Here is a 6,383-nt window from a genome sequence, read left to right on the forward strand (position 1 = left end):
TTGAGTTGCATTCATTTACTAACAGTTCCCAGTTTACCCTTCTTTATAGCGCAGTAGTACTCCATTTTTTTATCCATTCCTCAAATGATGGGCATTTGGATTGTTTTCAAGATTTAGCTATGACAAATTGTGCAGCTATAAACATGAGTGCACATATATTGCTGTAGTTTGCTTTTTAATTCTTCTGGGAAGATACCCAGCAGGGAAATACCTAGGTCAAATAGGATCTCTAATTCTAGGTTTTGAAGAATCCCCACACCGATTTCCACAGTGATTACACCAGCCTACACTCCCACCAGTAGTGGACAAGGATACCCTCTTCCCCACAGCCCTGCCAGCATTTGATAGTGGTTGATTTCTTGACGTTAGCTGTTCTTTCTGGGGTGAGATGGAATTTCAGTGTTGCTTTAATTTGCATCTCTTGAATGACCAGTGCTGTTGAACATTGTTTTCATATATTTAGTTGCCATTGTATTTGTTCATTTGAGAAGTGTGTATTCATCTCAGATGCCCATTTTTTTTTAAATAGATACTGAACCATCTGGCAAATTTTATTTTTTTTTTTATTTTTATTTATGAGAGAGAGAGAGAGAGAGAGAGAGAGAGAGAGAGAGAGAGAGAGAGTGTGGTGTGTGTGTGTGGCCAGCTCAGCCCACCAGGGGGCGGGGCTGGCTGGCATGTGGTGCTGGGGGATTGAACCGCGGTCCCTGATGCCTTGCCAAGCTTGTTCTAAGTAGGTGCTTTAGACCACTGAGCCATCTCTCCAGCCCCTCAGATGCCCATTTTGGATTGACCTACCTTGAGCCATAATGAAGATGATGCCAACGAACCTCTATGGAGGGAGAGTACCTGACAATGGGCTTCCCAGGCATTATGACATTTGGTCCTTCCTCCAACGTTGAGAAGACTGAAGAACATCTCCAGCACGTGCAGAGAATTGCAGATTTAATTATTTATTTTACTTCAAAATGGAAATGTCACAGCATTTAGGAATCCTGAGTAATAAAACTAAACTTCCACAAAAATATGTGGTGAACGACCACTCCCAGAACTTTTCTGCCAGGCTGTCCTGTCATCTTCTGCACAGGTGTGGGGTGTCTAGAGATCTGTGGCAAATTTGAATTTGTGCCAAATGCTGAGGCAATGCAAGTGAACCACTTCCAAGCTATTTTTGTTAAATCAGGACATGTTTTAAAAATGAATAATTACATTAAGCTAATTTTATGGGCTCTCTATTCTCTTTTCCATCCTTCTTTGCTGACTGATGCACTGTCTGCTTTTTAAATCTGGATAGTAATTTCACTAGTTAGATAGATTATTTAATTTAATACTTCCAGGGATATTATTCCTATTTCAACTAGAATGCCTAGACATGCTGTTAATGCATACGTTGAGCATCCTTCTAACTATAGTTACTATTTCATTTCCTGTTCGTGGCAACCACATGAGGTAGGTGCTATTGTTACACCTGTTTCGCAGCTGAGAAAACAGTGTCAGTTAAGTAAATCAGTAGGGGTTTACTTAACCAAGGTCACCAAGCCAGCAAAATGTGGATGATAAGTATAGAAAGTAAATCTTTCTTAACTTTTGATTCTAAAATCTAAACTCTATGTGGCTCATATCTTTGAAAACCATGCATGTGTATAGTTCCTCTGCCTCTGGTTGTTCCTGTTCATAGCATCCTGTTCTTCTTTTCATGGCCTCAGTATTTTCTCTCATTTCTCTGGTAATATCTTTAGAATTGTTATTTTCTTGCACAGTGTGTTTCACTTAGTTTGCTCATTTCTGGCTGTGTTTTATTTTTCTCCAGCATCCGTGCTGCAGCAGAGGTTCCTACCTCTGTGGATGGGTAGAAACGCTCAGAAGAAATGCTTCTTCATGTAACTAACCTACAGTTTGTTTTAATGTTCAGATTGGGCAATCTTTGGATATATATCTGTCCATATTTAAGTGAGTCTGAAGACTTCATTGTAAAAATCAGGCCCAGATGGATTAACTGATGCATTCTTTTCAACATTTAAAGAGTAAATAATGCCAACTTACACAAAGTTGTTCAGAAATAAAGGATAGCCCCATCTAGCTCACACAGTGTCAGCCTGGTATAAAAATGATGGAGAATGATTAAAAATACATACTTAAAAGAAGGTAAAATATATTCACAACCCCTGTGAGTAGAAATCCAAAAATTCTTAATTAAATGGCCAGTACCAGAAATCAGCAAAGTTCTAGGAATGAGAGATTGACTCAACAGTTAAAAGCCAATCAATGTAACTTGCTATGGTAACAAAAATAAATCAGAAATAATATTTCCATAGATAGAAACATTTTCTGAAAAAATTCAATATACATTTATGGTAACATTTTTCATCAAATTAGGAATTTCTTCACTCAGGTAAAGGCCATACCTAAAACCCCCAAAGCTAACGTATTTAGCATTGGAAGAGTACTCCCAATGATTGGAAGCTTCTTACCATATATAGTCACTGTTGTACTGCAAGTTTCATAATTGAAGTAAGGTAATAAAATAAATAAAAGACATAAAGATTATAAGGGATGTAAACTCACTTCTATTCACGTACACCATAAAGGATTATGTAGAAGATGTTAGGAATCCATAAACAGCTACTACCCACCATGGTTAAATTAATTTGGGGAGGTCACAGGGGTGCAAAAATTAAAATTTTTGCAAAAAATTAAAAATTTAAAAATTAAAATCAAAGTACAAAAATTAAAATTTTTATATAGCAAAAAATTTTTATATAGCTAACTGCAAGTGGTTGGCAGGGTAGTAGGACTGTCTGATGTTTAATTCCAGTACGGCATATTTTTTTAGTTGTTTCTCAGAACAACCGAACATCAATATTTTATATCTGTACTCTTGGATTATTCCAGAGAGTTTTCCAGTCTTCAGCTTAGAGGCAAATGTTTGGCCTCCGGTGTGCTGAAGGCTGGGCATTTCAACATTCAGTGAGCACATGTTCACTTAATCCCCATTCTTGGCTCGTCGATCATACTCACAGCTATGCCTGGTGTTCTCAGCACAAAAACTTTCCATTTACCCTCTCCAGAAAATATATAGTCTTTCACTAGAGCAAAGGAAGAGCCTTCTCTCGGTGGCATGGAATGGTGAAAAGGTTCTGAGACTGATTTATTCTTGAGGCAGGAGAATAGGGTGTGGTACACTGCCTGGGGAAGTCAGTGTGACCTGTTAAGGACAGAAATCCCAAGACACATGCACAGCACAGCTCCCAGAGTCTTGATACCTGACACCACTCCTTTTGCAGAAAATACAAAAAAGACAAATACACAAAAGACAGTTCTCCCTCACTGTGTTCTTTCACTGCGGTGTGCTCCCAACCTGTAGGCTGCACTTATTTTGCCACTTTTACATAGTCCAGGCTCACTCTAAAGAGCCCTTTTCCTTCCCTACCTTTAATAAACCCAAAAGCTTGCTACCATTTGTGCTTATCTTGACCAATTCTTTGGTCAGGAGAGAATGAACCTAGGAACCACCTCTAGAAGAAGACTCCCGTATCTGCAAGCCAAGTAAAAATCTTATAAATCTTCACTCAATCCTGCTGCCAGTCTCTGAATCATCTCTGAGTCATCTGAGGATTTTATGGAAGATTAGCTTGGGTCTGAGTGTTTCGTGATTCTAGCTCAGTATTCAGATGTGCTATACTGATTATTTTTCACTCTTTTTCTTTGTAATTTACAACATTTTTATTGCTGCCCTTTTATTTTTGTTTCCCTACCAATGTATTTCTTTTTAAGATGCCTCTTTCTCAGTTGTGTCTTCTTTAATTCTGGTGGGGAACGGTCTGATTTTTTTGAGTTCTTTGTATATTCCAGATATTAATCTTCTGTTCAAAGCCTAGCTAGAAAATACTTTTTCCTATCTGTAGGCATTTTTTTCACTCTTGATTGTTTCTTCCACTATACAGAAGCTTTTTAACTTGATACAATCCCATTTGTTTCATGCTATTGTTTGCAATTGTGCAGTTGGCATTGTGTTCAGAAAAATCTCTCTCTAGGTCTATGACTTCAGGAGTTTCATCTAGCTTATCTTCTAGCAGGTTAAATATTTGTTTTAGATTTAGATCTTTGAACTCTTTTAGCTTTATTTGAGTACATGGACAGAGATTTGAGTCATTTTCTGTCTTCTGCATATGAATAGTCAGTTTTCCCAGCACAATTTGCTAAAGAGGATTTCTTCCCTCCAGTGTATGTTTTTGGCCCCATTGTTAAAGATCAGGTCATGGTGTCTGCGGTTATTTCTGTATAATTGGTTCTGTTCTATTGGTCCTAGTTTTTGTACCAGTACCATGCTATTTTATTGTTATAGCTTTGTAACATAACTTGAGCCCTAGCTTTGTAACATAACTTGAAGCCCAGCAAAGTGATGCCTACTGCTTTTGCTCTTCTGGATCTCTTCTGGTTCCATATGAATTGTAGAATTGTTTTCTATCGTTCTGTGAGGAATGTTGTTGTATTTTGATTGTCCCCCACAAAAAAAAAACCAAAACAAAAAAACCCTCAGCTTAAATAGACACTTCTAAGAAGAGGTACAAATAATCAATAAGTGTATGAAAAAATGTTTAATACTGCTAGTCATTAGAGGCATGCAAATTAAACCAACACAGACTTCATCTTATGCCATAAACAATGGCAAGCATCATGAAATTGAGTTACAAATGCTGGTGAGTCTATGGGGAGAAAGGAATCCTTCTACATTGTTGGTGGGAATGTGAACCACTATAACTACTATGGGAATGAGTATGGAGATTTTTAAAAAAAAATTTAAAATAGAAATTGTACTTGACCCATCCATTCTTCTCCTATGTATTTTCTTTTAGGAGTTAAAGGCCTCATACTAAAGAGGAAGATATCCTCTTTAGCAAATTGTGCTGGGAAAACTGGCTATACATATGCAGAAGATGGAAAATAAGTCAAATCTCTCTCCATGTACTCAAATAAAGCTAAAAGAGCTCAAAGATCTAAATCTAAAACACTTAACCTGCTAGAAGATCACATTTATAGCAGCACAATTCATAATAGTTAAATCATGGAACAGCCCATATATCGATCAACAGATTAAATGGCTTAAGAAGTTTTGCTATTATAAACAGTGGAGTACTGGTTTGCATTCAAGAAGGATAGACTTGACTTATTTGTAGGAAAATGAATGAACCTTGAATCCATAAGTTTAAGTTAGGGGGCTAGGGAGACAGCTCAGTGGTCTAAGGGTCTTCCTGGCAAGCGCAACGAGCTGGGTTCAATCCCTGGTATGCAAGCCATGCTGGCCCCATAACCCTTGATATGAACTGCATACCGAGATGCCGTACCAAAAAGAAAATAAAAGTTCCATAATTTTAAGTTCGATACACAAGCATAAAATGGTATTGTTTTTCTTACAGGAGAAACCAAAGTCTAAGTAAATCAAAAAAGAAAATAAAAGATAATAGGTAATAGGGAGATACATCTTCGGCAAGTGTGATGGACTGAGAAATGGAGGAGGTGGTGGGGAGGAGAGAAAGGGGACATAAAAAGAAATGCGATGTGTCCGTTGTATGAACTAAATATGTACAATGAATGTATTCATGATGTACCACAAACATGTACTAACAAAAAGGAAGAAAAAAAAGCCCCATTATCATATTTTCCATGAAACACTAAGCAGATAATTCATATGAAATTAAAATATGAAGATCACTGGCTAATTTAAAGGAATGATCTGTTTTATAAAAGTATTTTTATGACTCATGATATTGTATAGTAATACATATGTAAGGAAGAATAATTGGATGTCCTATTTGTAGAAATTCTTTTACATAGAGTATTCCACTTTAGTTGTATTATCTTTATTTAAAAACTCCATTTAAAAATAAATAAGCAGTTTTTCTCAGTGTCAAAGTGATACTTTTCTTTTAAATCTAACTTTCACATAAACCAAGTATGCATATGTTATGGTGTTATGGTTTGTTTATAGTTGTCCCCCCAAGGCCTCATGCAGTCTTGGGGCAGCTTCTGGAGTTTGTGATTGATTATTGTGGGTGTGGATGCTGCACCCTCCCTGGGGCAGGTAATTTGCATTACAGTGTAAGGAGGGAAGAGAAGCTAACTGCCTGAGCTGCTGCTACCCCTCCCTTGTGCTCTTGCTCTTTGCCACCCGCCATGAAAAGTGCTTTTTGCTATGTGTTGCTCTGCCTTGGACCCAGCTGACTATGGACTGAAACCTCCAGTAACTGTGAGCTAAATAAACCTTTCCTTTCTTCATTTTGAGTGTCGGGTATTTGTCCCAGCAATGAGAGAAGAGTAACTAAGCCATATGGTAAATCAGAAAAATTTTGGTCTTGAGAAAGTGAAAACTACATTTTATACAG

The sequence above is a fragment of the Octodon degus genome, unplaced genomic scaffold (genome assembly GCF_000260255.1).
Source record: "Octodon degus isolate 3935 unplaced genomic scaffold, OctDeg1.0 scaffold00059, whole genome shotgun sequence".
Classification (NCBI taxonomy): domain Eukaryota; kingdom Metazoa; phylum Chordata; class Mammalia; order Rodentia; family Octodontidae; genus Octodon; species Octodon degus.